Raw genomic sequence first — 15,643 nt, forward strand, 5'->3', positions numbered from 1 at the left:
AGGGCTGGCAAGGGGGCAGAACACCGAAAATGGGGAAGAACATGCAAAAAAGTGGGCTTTACGAAGGACGGGCACACAACACGGATTCATGGAACCATCCGTGCAGCCTCTCGGCAAAGAAATGGCCACACAAAGCCCTCCACCTCTACACCACCTGAAGGCAGGCGTAAAGACACTTGCACATTAGAATAGCAGCATGGAGATGGGTTTACATGTTGTATTTAGGGGGTTGTGTATGCAACTGGGGTTCTGATCTAACTTTGGGTTGCACATACACAGTGTAGCAGTGTGCATGACCTCTTTACGGGGTTCGCACGCAGATTTTCTGAGTTTTACCAGAGTTATGAAGTATCATACACATGTTGTCGGGGTGCCAGCAGCAGTTACAGGGCACCCTTTGCAGGGTCCCCGAGATGCAGGCCTGCTTGCGGGGGAGCCCACACGCTGTTTGAAGGGTGCATGTAATCACGCCCGGGGGAGCATGCAATGGTAGCTGTTCTGGCTGTTTATGCTTTGCGTGGGAGCTTGTCAGGGGTGTTCCGGGCATGACTTGCAAATGTGGTTACTTTGCGCAGTCAATTCCATGAATACGCAGGAAGCACATTTTTATTCTGCATGAAGGCATGTGCCGTGTCATACTTGGCGCATGGCAATTGCAGGTGGAATGCACACTTTTCCATGAATCGGGCCCTGTGTCTTTATCCTGCCTGCGCATGTGTGTTCAGGCCTTATGCTCTATTGCATATTATTTGTCTTTTTAATTATTCTGTGCAAGCTATATTCTAAGTGTGTGTGTGTGGGTGTGTGTGTCTACTGCACATTGCTAACTGCATTGCTTCATGGTAGGTTCTCAGAAATTTATCAGCTTTGCCTAAGGTCTGTGTGTTGTGCGTATTGGCAAGGTGTCTGGTCTTTTCTGTGGTTTCTGTATTGTGTTATAGGGACTGCCTTATCTTGTAGTTTCTCTTGCGTTTGGGATGTTGGACGCTCATCCCAACCTTCCTCCCTTTCATTCCATATGTAACAAATTTTTCCATCAGCTCGTTATCCCTTAGTTCTTGTTCTCTTGCCCAATCATATACATTTTTTGGGATCCATACTTTGTTGATGTTTCTCAAATGTCCCACCCGCCCTTTGCATAATCCCAAGGCTACATCCTAAAAAGTGATAATCTCCATTTGCTGTGGGGTCTATGTAGCACACAAGGTAATTATCTGGGGGTGGTGACCAAAGGTTTCCTGGTAGGCCTATTGTATGCTCTGTGTGGACAACCCGGTTGTTGTAGGGTTAAGTATAAAGTGCTGACATCACGCCAGCCTGTCTGTGTTATCGAGCAACCTTAACCAGACGGAATTCCCTGTTATCCTCCAAACATGGAAACTGTGAACCTAGTATCATTCACGGACGAGTACTATCAAAAAATAATTAACCAACCATTAACAATGATATCAGCTGAAACAAATCCAATCAATAACACCGCTGGGAACGATTTTGAGATATTAACACAAAAAAAGAAAAAGCTCATCAGGACAGAATCTCACGGACAGCTGATGTTAGCCTATCTAAAAGCTGGAATAATCCCGGAAGGCCTTCAGGTCAAAAATATCCCTCGGGTTTTCATTGACAATGCCAAATCTAAAGGAAAATTCAGTGGTGTGGGTAATAAATGCTCAAGGGTCTGGCTTATTCTAATTATTGACATCGCTCAAGAAGAAGCCAAAGAACAACAAGCCGAAATTGATATTCTAGAAGAGAAAATAAAATCAGACCAAGTCATCACTGAGATAAAACAAAAATTGGAAAAAATTGAAGAAGAAATGGCTAAATTAAAAAAAATAACCATCGATAAGAAAATTTGGAAACTCAAAAAAGACATTGAAATGTATAAATAAACGAAGACCTATCCGTATCTCGTGGACACATACTACAAGAATATCAACAAAACAGGCCCACCAAGAGGAAGAAACGGATACCAAAGAAAACAATATGTCACCTTTTCAAATACCAACAACAGTACCACAAGTAGCGATTCCGATAATAGCACTAACACCAACGCACCAAGAGGAGGAAAAAACCAAAGAAAACAGTTTTTCAAGGGAGGGCACAAGGAGGCCGCAATCGATCCCAAGCACCTCAAAGGATGCAGACACGGAATTGGAATGGACCAGTGCAGAATTGGTAATTCCTATTTTCAACCTCTCTACTCATGTCCTCACGGAAGGAGAGATAAAAGTACTAAGTCGTGGCCAAAGCTTCGTACCTGTAAAAAAGGCAGAACATTTCCAAACAGAGAATGAATTGCAAAAATTCTTCGAACAATTCGACTAAAATACTTTTTCCGAAATCCCAGTGAAGGCGACAAAGAAAAAGAAATGAGCACTACAGGTCTGAAACCACCTTCGACCTTTTTCCCCGCAAACCACATGATAAGTCCAGCTATAGCTGCTTTTGAAAACAAAATAATCTAGGAAACTAAAAAACTGTTATCTACAAAAAATTTCTCAAAAGACAACCTCTGTCCGAGTGAGAGACAGGCATTAAAAGATCTACAAACAAATGACCTCTTCATAATAAAACCTGCAGATAAAGGAGAATGGAATACAAATGCATACAACGAGGAAATTAAATCACATCTACAAGACCAGAAATTCTATAAACCATTACAGGGCGACCCGAATCGCGCCTAAAGGAGGAAATATCGAGTCTGATGTCACATGCAGAAGCCGAAGGGTGGATAGACTATGATGAGAAACGTTTTCTAATTAATATCAATCCAACTATCCCAGCTTTCTACCTCCTTCCTAAAGTACACAAGAATAGCAAAAAACCTCCAGGGAGACCGATCGTGTCGGCCATAAACTCGATCCTTGAACCCTTGTCGATGTATGTGGATTGGTTCCTCAGACCCTTTGTATCTCGCATGAAATCGTATGTGAAAGACACGACGAGCGTGATAAAGATCGTAGAAAGTACAAATACAAAACAACGAGACATCCTAGCAACACTAGACGTTGCTTTGTACACTAGTATTCCACAGCTCGAATGTCCACAAGTTTTGGTACAATATCTGAACCAACGAAACATGAACAACAAGACGGTTCCTACCTCCTTCACCCTTGAATGTGCAAGACTGGCACTTATGGAGAACTATTTCATCTGCGGAGACGTCTTTTACAACCAAAGACACGGGACCAGCATGGGTGCAACATTTGCTCCAGACATTGCAAATTTATATATGGATTCTGTAGAGGCCAAGTCCATCTATCATATCGATAATCCTTACAAAACAAATATTGTTGCATGACATAGATACATTGACGATTGTTTCTTAATATGGAGAGGTTATACTTCACTCCTACTAGATTTTCAAAGATGGTTAAATCAATGTAACACAAACATCAAGTTCACCATGTGCCACAACACTAAGAGCATTCCTTTCTTAGATTTGGAAATTAAAATAGGGATAAACGGCTCCTTAACTACAAATCTATATAGAAAAAAGACGGACAAGAATACACTTCTGGAGTATCAGAGTTATCATCCAGCCAGTCTGAAGGCCAACCTCCCAATAGGGCAATTTCTAAGAGTACGCCGGAATTGCACAAACATAGATGACTACAAGATCCATGGGAAACAGCTTAAAAACACCTGGAACAAAGAGGATATCCAAAAAAACAAGTAAATGTGGCGTACAAAAATGCGAAAAATGAAAATCGAGAAACATGCCTCAATCCGCCAAACAAAACAACTGTGGAAAAAATGACATGTGTTACAACTTTCACTCCAATCAGCCATAGATTACGCAAATTAGTTCTAAAGAACTGGCATATCATAAAAACTGAAGATTTCAATCCAGCAGCCCTGAGATTTGTGTTTAAAAGACAGAAAAATCTAAAGGATAACTTGGTTCACACATACCCTCGAGTAAAAAACGCAGAACCGCAGAAAACCCTTTCGGACCTCCCATTGGTAACAGGACACTTTAAATGTGGCATGTGTTCGGTCTGTTCACTCACAAAAAATATGAAGAGTGTCAAACTAAAAGAAAGAATGTGGCATCTAAATCGTTTACAAACTGTAGCTCCCAGTGGGTAGTATATGCGATCAAATGCCCATGCCAACTTCTGTACATTGGGAAAACAAAAAGACACATCAAAATACGCATTGGAGAACATCGGACCAATATAAGAAACCAAAAACCTAACAAACCCCTTGTCGCTCATTATCTCCTTTTAAAACATAAACCATGCAAAATATTCTGGTTTATTATTCAAACAGTCCAGATTTCGAAAAGAGGAGGAGACCTGGCCTTGTGCAAATGCGAACAAAAGTAGATTTTTGATCTAGACACTGTGAAAAATGGCTTAAATTCATCAGCCGAGTGGGGTATTTTCTTTTGAGTGAAAAAAAGTTGTTCCCTGCTGATCAGGTCAAGTCAAAAAGGTCCTTCCAAAAAAAGCATTGTGCATTATAACAAGTACAGGGGTGGCACCCTGTGAATATTTAGAATGCGGTTTGGAACACTTTCATTTGAAACCCAGTACTTAAACTACCACAACGGACCACAATCAACAAAGTACAAAATGGCCCTGAATAAGAACAAAACAAAAAGGAGCTTTGTGACATACGCTCCAAGATGGCCGCCAGCGTTACCAAGCAAAAATGAGTAGACATCCAGTATCCGCACGTGGGAGTCACATGACACACGAACACGGAAAAATCACAATCCCCTCCTCCGCGGTACCAAGCTCGATTGAGCCGGCTCACTGCGCAAATACCGAGAGAAACTGCAAAACGAACAAGGAAGACTGTCCTGCAGAATACCTCATAAGGTAAATGAATCGCTCTCCCGAGACCCGCTGCTCTCTGCACTTCAAAGTAACAACCGCAGAATCCCGCGAGCAAGCGAAAATCAAGAGACTGCAGTCAACATGGAGTACATGGCTAAAACAATGTTGGGTCTGTCTCCACAGGTTAACTAAACAAAAGAAATAGACAATACCTTTTCAAATACCATTCATAGCGGAAACGTGCAGTGATCACAAGATTCAGCGTGTAATCGAAATCAGAAGACCTAGATATTAAACTACCAGGTCAGTAAAGAATGCAGTTAACTATGCACTCTAGAAGAAAAACATGTCAATAATGTTAAACTGAAAACCAATATATGAAACTTGTTTTAGGTCTAAAGTTTGAAGTACCTCGACGTAAAGACTAAAATTGGTTTGCAGCCGAAATACTAGAGAAGGAATTTATTGCATGAAGATACACAGAAAATAAGGAGTGACTTCACTGTGTGTTTTACAACAAAAATCAAAAACTTGAGTCCGACCACAAAAGCATACAAAGGTCAGTGCCAATTGGAAATGTGGAAAATAGAATATCCATCTCGCATGAACTTTTACCAGAAGAGTTTTTACACTGTATTCCACACCAAGCACTAATACGAATTCCATATTTCCATTTTTTTCAGCTTTGGAAAATAAAGTGAATACCTGGGGTTTTTCTGAATCTATATCAACCTAAAAAACAGCATCCTGTCCTGAAGAGGGCCATAACTAGAGCAGCAGAACACCAGGGATGGTGTTGATGCAAATTGTTGCCGAAACATATGTAGACATCCTGACACAAAAATAGATGTGCCTCTTGTTGCAGCGTGAAAATTCTCATGCTGCGCATTTAATGCCTTGGTTTCCCCAAACAGAATCAGAAACTTAAACAATTGATTTGGAAAGGTGTTTCATAAAAACTGTCACTTTACTAACCCTAGACACCACAAATAGAATATGTGTGTGTTTGTGCTGGACTTTTTAATTTTATGTGTTCTAATTTGTCTCTAAAGTCTGGAGGTGCCTTGTGGAAAGCACCGACTATTTATAGAAGTATGTAATTTAATCTATTAAAATATTATGTTTTTTACTTTCAATGCTCTCTGGACAATTATATGTCTCTATGCGACCCCTAGATAGATAAGAAAGATATCTATCAAAAAATCCCTTGGTCCCTGACCCCTTTGCAAGGCGGACTAAAAGAGGGGTAATTGAGCTTTTGTTACTTTTTTCTTTCACTATTGTATGCTATACTCATACCATCTTTGTATTTGATTTTACTACTACCTCGTCTCTCTGGGTATTGTCATCTTTTCAAGGAGATTTGACATCTCTTACCTTAACTGCACGTAACTTGACATTATTTCCACGGAACACACAACAAACCATTATTATTTGATATTGTCTCCAAATCAAAATTAAGAAGAAAAGAACAGGTAGAAGCACTCAGAAGATGTTTGTTATCCAGTTTGGCATCCAGGAGAATATCTCAGCAAACACGTTTTTTCTATATTAACCTCTCCCTCTCCTTCCATGTATATCTTTAGATGATATAAAGCTTTTATTGCTATGCTTAGACAGCCATTGTCATTATCATTTGGGGGAACAAATGTGCAACATGTTTAACCAATTGTCCTGCAGACTCCTTGCTTCATGGCTGTGAGGAGGTCGAGCACGATATGATTTTATAGTGTCATTATCCTCAGGACTCTCAACTCTTCTGGCATGGCATTGAGGCCATGCTCTGTAGCATTAACCATCTGGACCAAGTTACACCTAATGATCTGCAGCCACTTGGAATTTGTGCCTGCTTGTATTCCAGGGGCTAGATAAAATGCAAAGAAAAGTTCTGTTTTCATGAAGGTATTGGGTGGGACTCTTCTCCAGGGCTTCGCCTGCTTCCTTGTTAAAATAGTATGATTTCTTCCTGCGCAATAATGTCAGTGAGTTGTTCATTCCTTGCATTGTTGGGGGCAATGCAGTGGACTGGGGCCTTCTGAATGGGAGTGAAAGGTGTTTTTATGGGATAAGGAGTACTGAGGCATGACGAGTCACCAGGGAACACACCCTTTGAAATGTAGGCTTTGGTTGCACACTGGCAGAAAACATCCATCACTGATGTCATTCCGTCATGTAATTATGGCATGGTAAGGGTCTTAATGCATCTAATATTTTGACCCACATGTACGCTTCCTTCACCCCTAAAACAAAACGAAGATGAAATGAGTTTCTGTGCTTTCACTGGTTGTTTTATGTTTCTGCAGGCTCATCAATCTTCTAACATGTGAAGCCCATATATTTCTGCAATTTTCATCAAGTCTTTATGACATCGTCTGCATATCCCAACAATCCCTTTGCCTTGAATGCAGCTCGCACCTTCACCCACTTTTTGTTAAGTATTTTGCACCTTCTGTATACATCTGTGGTCTTACAGCACACTTGTTATAATACTGTATTTTCCTATGTGCCCTCCCCCCTTGAAGCGCTTTGAAACACATTGTGAATAGGCGCTATATAAATAAACAATCAATCAATCTTGTCCTTTTTTCCCTATACACCCATTTTTGTTTGTTTCTTCGAGTCTAAACTGTACTGTGTGTCCCTGGAGCGTCCCTTGTAACTTGCAGCGCACTAAATGTGACACCCAGCCTCTACTGTTGGCACTGTCTTAGATGTGAACAGTCTAGGGGTGCAAACCCCATGTGGGATAAGCTCACATACACAACATGAATCATAATACTGGGTAATGCCTATTTGTTTAATTGTATTATACCACATATTAATTTCTTCTGAATGATGTTACTTTATGATATTGGAATGTATGCTTTCTTCTGTTTGGATTTCGCTTCTATGACTGGTCACAAGGTTACCTCTAATTGTTGTTACTTTCATTGTTTTAGTTTCATTACTTTTCCTACTTCTAATCACTAGGTTTATTATTTTCATCATAGAATAAGAAAAAAAGAGAGAGAAAAACAAACAACATATCATTATGTACAGCTGCTTCATTCTTTTGATGTTTCCTGTGTATGCCTCTAGACTTTCTGTTTACCTCTCAGTTCTACTTTGCTCAAATGGTAGTACTGTTTCTTTACAAGCTTTCATAGTCTCCAATCTACACAACTTTGGTTTATGGTGCTCTCTCTGGTGTCTGCTTCTTGATGAGGGTCTTCTGTTGTGCTGGTGTCTCATCAGATATCTGTCAAATGCACCCAGGCACGCCGGTCTTTCAACTTCACTGCTGTTGGTGTGGCATAGATGACCTCATGGGGACCTGTTTTGCTGACTTGTGCAGACTTGGTCTCCAGGGACTAGCTGTATAGGGTGTGCCATCTCTGTGCTGCTTGAGTTCACTGTGGCGCATTGGTGCACATTTGAAGCTACCCAACGAGACAAAACCTTTGCACATGTTGACAGAGTCTTAAGGTATTCATTTAACTATTCCCCAATGATATCTGTGCTCCTATGAGCGTCTGCCATTGTTCATGCTGAGGCAACTGGCATGGGCATACTTGTACCCGTCACCGCCCTGTGCACTGAAAAGTTGTGGTTCTTGCTTGGCTTGATGCGCAAACCGAACAGTGCTAAAGGCAGGCAATATAGCCAGCTTCTCTTTAGCCTTGCACATATTTTTGCCAACTTATTTTTCCACAAACAGTTTATTATGTTCATGATCCCATTGGCTTGCGGGTGGTACACTGTGCAGAGCTTGTGTTTGATCCCTAATAATTTTGTTATCTCACTAAAGAATTCACTTGCAAAATGGGGGCTGTTGTCAGACCTCAGGACATCACATATCCCCCACCATGGAAATACCTCTCTAGTCACAAATTTAGCTGCAGACTTTGCATTGCGTGCACACATCAACCAGCCTCAATCCATCGAGAACATAGTCATCCAACCACAATCATATAACGATAAGTACTGCAGCTGTTTAACATATCAATGAAACCGACATGGAGTTTGTTTCTGGGCCTCAAAGGGTGTGATAATGTTGCTCTTTAGTGTTTTCAGTGTGTTTTCAGGGTGGAACCTATAGCATGTTATTCAGTTGCACATGGTGCAATGGAAACACAATGCTTACCTTGTTTAAATAAGAACAGATTGTTTAAAGATACAGAACATACTATTAATATTCGATATGCTCAAGAACGGGCAGTACCTGGTCCGGGGAGGCTGTAACATGAAATCAGCCAAAAATAATACCACATAGAAAAACCTCCGGTCTTTGTGCACTCAATTGAAATCTTTCAAAGTAAGTCACAACTTGAACTTCATCATTACTTACAAATAGGTTTAATACTATAACAGATTGCTATAATAGATTGCCACCCATAGCCACTTGCTCTCCCTTGTGCTATTTTGTGCCAACATCTACCTGCTAGTGCAAGTACAAATGTTTCGCCCTGTGTAGGCTTCATCTAGTCAAAAACATACGTTCTACTAAAAATTAGCAAAACCTGCAGTGCATTGATTATGCATTCGTTTCTATTAGAGATCTGGGCATGCCCTCAAGAATGCAAGAATGTATGAGGATTGGCTTTGAATCTTCATTGATGTGAAGTAATATTATTGCAATAAAATGAAACGTTCCTGGTTATTTCATCACTTTAATTTTGTTTTCATTTTTTTTATTTGTTTAGTTGCTGAACACAACTTTTCAAATATCATGAATACAAAAAAAGACAAAAAGCAAAAGAGAGGGAGAGAAAAAAATAACAAAACAAGACTAGAGAAAATGTGCATAACACAATTCATACAATTCTTACATATTTTCAGAAGTGTTCATAACAAAATAGAATTTAACAAAAACAAGTAACACAGTACTTCATACATTTTTTTTAAATTTACAATACAAATTCCACAATGGGCTCCTCTTTATTCCATGTGAATTTCACTTGTCCTTAAAAAACTCGAACAAACTGCACATTGCAGTGGTTTAGTGAAAATGTCTTTCTTAATTCCTAAAGGGTTGCTTTGAGGATTTTTTTTTCCCAAATGATACCTGAAATTGCAAGATACGGTTGTTTCAGGATAGGACAGCTTTAATCTCTGGGGAGGCAAGTGTTGATGAGGATGGTATGGAATATGTCCAGAAAAAGCCCAAAATTGTGTTGTTTTATTCTCCAATGTCTGTGACCAAGATCAGGGGTTAAGTCCTTAAACAAAAAGTAGGGGGATTCAGTAACATACCAATTGAATGTGGTGTCCTCAAAAATTAGCATATCAAGGCACCCTCTGAAAAAATGTGGGGACTTCTGAAAAAGTGGTGGGACTCTGTCTACCCGCATGTACCCTCGACTTGAGCCCTTCCTAACATCTCAGATCTTCGGGGGCAATGCTGTGATGTTTGCAAACTTGACAAATATTTGAGGACATACATGCATATTTGCATGACAGGGTCACTGAAGAGCAGTTTTTAGATGCCTTATAACTTTGGCGGTGTTCAATGAAATTAGAGGGGGGTCGCACAGTTTTTGGATGTCTTATAACTTTGGTGCCGTTTGATGAATCTGCACACAAAATTGCAAAAAGCTTATAGACCCAACCTTGAATGTCTGTGCAAAGTATGAAGGGTTCTTGTCAAGAAGGGACACAATTGTAGAGGAAGCCCAACATTTGTGATTTCTGTACATACTGAATGGGAACTGGATTCTGCTTGTGGCTACAGCCTGAAGTGCTGGATGGATCTGCAGCAAACTCAAAATGTAGATATATAAAATAGTGATATAGCTACCCGGGGAAATCTGGACACTGCCCGTGGCTACCAGGGCCCCGACTATATGGGTAAAGTGGCCATGAGCATGGCCCCAGCAAGGACAGGTGCAAAAAACATTTCTTTAACTTTGGTGCCTGAGACTGAGCCTGCGGCCATGGACACCCAAGATGGGAAAAGGGGTTAAGGTGGGCATGGCTGCTATGGGGTAGAATTTTCAAAAACAGGTTAGGCTTGAATGGGAAAGAACAATCTGCTAACGATGAGCATTGGGCGGGTTTTCAGCAAACATGTACGAGGAGCATCACCAAGGACCCAAAAGCATTCTCTTGCAAATCTGTCCTTTGTTCTATTTGTTCAAAAGTGTCAAAATGTAGGTACGAAAAATAGTGCTATAACTTTGGTGCGTGGGCAGAGGACCTGGGCCCCAGTAAGGGCAAATGTCTACTCTGATTTGCTTATTGGGGTCTGCAGCATGGCTGAACCCCATGCCTCAATGGTTGTGTACACTGACAATTGCTGCAAGCCATGAACACTGACAATTGGTCATATTATGGTGGTATAGTGGGCACTGGACCAGGATGCAGGTTAGGTGCAGTGGATAATGGGTGTTGTTTGGTGGCCTAGGGGCCATGGTCTAGCCTTATGCCCTAGACAATTCAACCATGACTTGCATCCCCTGCATGTTCTGCTGAAAATGACACACATCAGTATGTGCTGCAAATAATATGTGTGTAAAGGAGGTTTATAGTCCTTTGATATATGTTAAAAAGGAATTTCTAATAACTTAAATACAATGCTGTAACATCATGAAGCATTTTCACTTATAAAAACACTTGAAATTCAGAGAAACAACTTTGTTAAAGGGACATTAGGGTTAAGTTGCACTAACAACAATCTATGAAATTCATTGAAAACAACTTTGTTAATGGGACATTATGGTTGCAAGATAACATTGACAAAAGAAATTTGCCAGTTATGGTAAGCTAGGCAACCATAACTTGCGCCACTGCCATGCACTGCTAAGACTAACACCCAAGACATCAAAGGTGACATCACAAATGGCATCTTCGCACGTATCCAGAGCAGTTGTTTTTGTTCAATGACAGTAAGAGAACTTGATCTGGTCATACTGAAGTATAGAAGCCAGGATGCCTAAAACCCACATGTGTACCAATGGCCCAAGAAAATGAACCTTCTTTGTTCAGTCTTGTTATTAATTTGGGTGTTCTCACGAAGAAGCATAATCGGGTTCAGAATACTCTCCAGAATACACCAGTGTTTTAGCTTTAACCACATTGTCTCCCAAGTAATCCTACCAAAGCCATTAGCCATGTCCGTGTTGGGAATGCACATGGTTTGCCCAGTCCTCACTCTTGTTGATGCGTTATGGTGAGTACGAACTATACAATTAAGTGATGCAAAATATCTCATTTAAAAGCCTACTTCTTTCAAAAGGAGAGAGGCAACAATTTTGCTGGATTTGTAAAGGATCACAATTGGATGGAAATTGGCAGGAATATGTTGATATCCTTTTTTACAGATAGGGATAATGTAGGCAAGCTGCCAACTCTCAGGAAGTGTATCGTCGTTGATTGTAATGGGTGCCAACGAAGCATGGTCGGTGGTCTAGATGCCTCTGATTTAATAATTGCATCAAGTATATCTTTAGTAGAGAAGCCTTTTTGTCTCTAGAGATGTCGAAATTGATATTCCAATCTTTAATCAGAGCATATATTTCTTTATAGTGAGACACTCATGTCATTTCTTTAATCAAGTACAGCAGAACTTGTTGGTTGTTGAATACTGAAGTATTTGTAATCTCCCAAAAAGACAAAGGGCCTCATTACGAGTCCGGCAGTAACCGTGCCTGAAATTCCTCCTTACCGAATTCCGCCTCCGTGATTCCTGGAATTACCGGGGCATTACGACCCTGGTGACCTGGGAATTCTGGAGGCAAAATTCGGTAAATCCCGTAGGACTCAATGGGAATGGGGAAGTGGAAACACCGGCACCATCTCGTGATGGTGACGGTGTTTCCACGTCTGCCTGCAGGTGGGTGGTGTTAAACCCGCCAGGTCAGACCTGGCGGGAATGATACCTCCTGCCTACAAAACACGAGATCACCCGGTCCGGAAACAACGTTGGTGGCGGGTTTACCGCCACCGTATTTCCACACCGGGTGACTCGTAATGAGGCCCAAACTGTCTTTGCCTCATAGAGAGTGGAGGATGTTTTGGCTGTCTGCCATATAAAGCTTGCATTTCATTGTTTTACAAAAGTTCCAAAATGGTTAGCAAATCTTTTTATGTTGTTTATTCTGTACATACATGCATCATAAATACATTCCTGTCTGATATGTCTAAGGTGGTTTCTTTTTATTTTTCTGCCTTCAGCAATCTTTGAATTACATACATGAGCCTTTGGATTAATTGGAAACAATCTACCTGTAGTGGTTATCCTAGTCAAGCATTCATAGATTTAGGGCCTGATTCATGGAATTTTTAATGTGGTGCAAAGTGACTTTGCACTGCCAACCAACACACTGATTCACAGAGTGGTGCAAAGTGTATGTTTGCAGCGCAAAGTCACTTTGCACTGCACAAATACTCTTTGCAGCGTGAATTAGGCCCATTTAGCACAGTGCAAAGAGTACTTTTGCACTGCAAAGTAACTTTGCACTGCAAAAATACACTTTGCACAGTTCTGTGAATCATGGTGCTTGTTGGCAGTGCAAAGTCACTTTGCACTGTGATTAACAAAAAATCCATGAATCAGGCCCTTAGTCTTATTAAACATGGGCGTAGTAAATATTTGTATAATATCAGTGGTAGTGTCTTTAATAATCCATGCCAGTGTGTTAGTACATTTATTTACGCGGCTAGTATTCCAGCGTGCACTCAATCCACACCTGGCAGGAGTGAAAAATGCTATAAGAGATTCTATTTCCATCGCTAGAAGTATAACTGCCATGGGAAATAAGGTCATGGTCTCCATAGACGTTATCATTAGGTTGGGAGAACGCTTAGAACAGGGGGGGGGGTAAGTGTAGAATTCAAGAATTCATCAAATCTACTCACCACTCTCCTCTAATCTTTGAAAGTGAGTATAAGGGTGTGAGTTCAACAGCACAATGGAAATCAGAATTCAATGTACAGAAGGAGTAAAATCTCCAGAAACCACAATGTTATGTTGACGACCGTTCCCGAGCCAGTCGTTCATTATATCACTGTGGGCAGTATCTTTAGTTATGATTCCCATAGGCGTTTATTATGAGGAACTCCTGTTTAAATGTTATGTTTTCTGTTTGTAAACTAATGGCTAATAGCGTCTCACTAGTAGTATCAAAAGGTGCCCTTGTGTCCTTCTTTGGCCTCCTTAGTGAGCACCTGGTAGGCTTTCATAAACATAGGAGTGGTCAACATGTCTGGTCTCTTGTAGCACAACAATGTCACATTCAGTAAGCGGTTACATACAATATATTCATGCACTCACAAACATTCCGAAACAAAACATTCAGAGAGCTGAAGCTAAAGTCGTCTATTTGTTGATGAAGACCCTGCAGTTTTAACAAATGCAAATTACATCCAAGACTGATCATTTAAGTCATTGGGCCTCATTAGGAGGCTGGCGGCCGCGGAATGAACGGTGCCGGTAAGGGACAGTCACCGTTCATTCCGGGCCGCCACATTATGAGGTCTGCAGGGGGTCCCACTCTGGATGCCTGGTCAGATCAGATGTGCAGAGCGGGACCCACTAGCAAACCATGATGCTAACAACGGGCCCGTCATTAACAGGCCCATTGTTAGCATCCTCCCCATTCCCATTGAGCCCTAATGGGGCTCAATGGGAATGGGGATGTACCGGGTCCGGGTCCCGAGAATGGGAATTAACGGGCCCGCTAAAGTCGGCATGGCCCGGTAATTCCCTATTTTTGGGACCAGGACCCGGTACCCGGTTTGGGGGTAGCCATGCCGGTAAGAACTGCATGGCTACCTCCAAACTCCTAATGAGGTCCATTGAGTTGTAGGGAATCATTCTTGGTGTCAATCAGTTGCTTGTAACCACTGGCAGTACCATCTTTTTTTAGTGTAACTCTGTAACTCGTCAGATGGGAACCCTCTACCATATGTCACCAGATATGAACACTCCAGCCATTGCCCCCCTTTGAACCTCTTGTGATACAACCATCAGGTGAGCAGTCAATCACTGCAGCTGACTACCATCCTGAGAACAAAAGCCCATGGGCCTCATTACGACCCTGGCGGTATGGGGTTAACGGCGCCGTAAAAGGTGCCGACGCCATTTACCCCGTACCGCCTCATTACGAGGTCCCCTAGCGGGATCCAGGAAGTAACGCCTGGTCAAACCAGGCGTGCTTACCGGGTCCCGCTAGGGGAAGAGGGAGCAAACAACGGGCCAACTCGCAATGGCCCGTTGTTTTCTCCCTCTCCCATTCCCATTCAGCCCTATGGGGGCTGAATGGGAATGGGGAAGGACCGGGTCCGGGTCCTTGGAGGGAGGAATTACCGGGCCTTCAGAACTCGGAATGGTCCGGTAATTCCTCATTCTGTGGACCCGGACCCGGATGCGATTTTGGCGGCAGCCATGCTGCCAATAGCGGCACGACTACCGCCGAGGTCGTAATGAGGGCCCATGTCTGCAACGTCAGTCTGGCAGAGCAGCGTCCTGTATTTGCTGCCAGGTAACATGTTGCGCTCAAGAAAACACGTGAATAACCAAAAGAGGCAACACAATCACGCGGAACGCTGTATGTCGACAGATATCGCGTTAGAAGAAAACGGACGTGGTTGAGATGATGCATGCAGAGACATTTCCAAACGAACATTGGCTCTATCATGAGTTCAGGCAAAATGGCGCAGCACCTGGGTTGCTAAGTACACTTATCAACAGGCCTCCTTCGCAACAACTTTCAACTAATGTTATTAATGCTTCTTTTTTAGATAAGAACCCCATATAGAAAACGTTATTGGCATGGTGTGTTCTCATTTAAGTATATACATAGAAGTAAACATAAAGTAATACCACTCCCCCACCGCTTCCCACAAACCTCCCCACCACACACCGACACACACAA

This window comes from Ambystoma mexicanum, chromosome 4q (genome assembly GCF_040938575.1).
Source record: "Ambystoma mexicanum isolate Mex_15411 chromosome 4q, UKY_AmexF1_1, whole genome shotgun sequence".
Classification (NCBI taxonomy): Eukaryota; Metazoa; Chordata; class Amphibia; order Caudata; family Ambystomatidae; genus Ambystoma; species Ambystoma mexicanum.